Genomic DNA, 1446 nt, shown 5'->3' with positions numbered 1-1446 from the left:
ATATTTTATCCTTTGCTTATAGTATTAATTGAAATAAATTTGGAATTAAATTTACTCAAACTGTATGAAAAATTGATTTGTAACAATTCAAATCTTTTATCCTTTTTAATACTTTGTTTTATATGAACATTAGTTAAGCATCTGCTCTACATTGTAATCTCCATTAATGATACTAGAGATGGTACAAGAAAAATTATCTAATATGGCTGACATCAAGTACATGTAAGAGAGTAAGACACTATGTAAGCTATAAAGACCAAGACAAAATGATGAAGAAGGGATTTGAGTGTGTGTGTATGGTATATGTATGTGGTATATGACCATGAGGATGCAGATATGTGCCCATGCACACCTGAGGAATCTGAAGGAGGGCACTGGTTAGTTTGCTTTATCATTCTATGGTTTATTACTTTGGTATGGAGTCTCTCACTAAAGCTGGAGCTAAGATGATGGCAAGCAAGCTTTATGTATCCTCCCATCTCTGCTTTTACGGAACTGGGGGAACTGGTCCTATGTCACTATGTTTACCTTTTGTACATGGACACTAAAAGACAGGTTCTTATGTATACACAGTAAGCATCCTTGCTATCTCTCATATTCTCCTATATCCACTGAGTATCTTTTTGCTCTTTGGGAAGTTCAGTGCTGGTGCTGGTGATGCTCACAAAAAGATCCAGCTTCATTCCATAGAATTTTAGAAGCAAAGAACTAAAATCTTATGGGAAAAATATTACAAAATCCTATGGGAATTACACCAATACAAGAAGAATAGATAAAAGCGAGAATAAAGTTCCTGAGGCAAGGCACTTTGGATTTTGAAAACTTCAAGTCAATATTGTGTGATACAATTTTAAAGTAAGCTGCATGGTCAGTTACCTGAGCCTATGAGTCTTATGAACAATATAAAGCCTTCATATGATATATCAGAACACTGAAAAAAATTACCTAATGGAAAATTGTGTTCTGAAGGAGGTTATCTAAAATAAGGTTGTAATATTTTACATTACCTTGACATTTGGTGGATCCAGCAAGAGCTAAAATGACTTAAACATTTGTTTACGCTCTTTCAGACCACAATCTCACATGTTCTTGCATTGCATATTGTATGATGCTCTTCCTTGATTTTTATACCATGATTCCTAGAAATCTTGCTTATTTACAATGTGTGGGCAACCACATGTGGCCCTGTCTTTTAAGTAATATAAGACTCCCCAGACTACGAGTATAATAAAATGTGAATGAATAATTAATTTCCATCTTATCTATATGCTATCTAGTGTTGTATGTTCAAATATCACATAATCCTATTATGGAAATTCCTTTTTCACACACAGAATAAAGGGTCCTTAAAACATGATTATGAAAAATGTTGGAGTAAGAGACAATCCAAAAGAATATGTATGCAGGAAAATTTATTATCTTGTATAGGATACTATGAAAGTGGCT

The sequence above is a fragment of the Mastomys coucha genome, chromosome X (genome assembly GCF_008632895.1).
Source record: "Mastomys coucha isolate ucsf_1 chromosome X, UCSF_Mcou_1, whole genome shotgun sequence".
In the NCBI taxonomy this organism is placed as follows: Eukaryota; Metazoa; Chordata; class Mammalia; order Rodentia; family Muridae; genus Mastomys; species Mastomys coucha.
The sequence above is the reverse complement of the archived record's forward strand: the minus strand, read 5'-3'. Positions refer to the sequence as shown.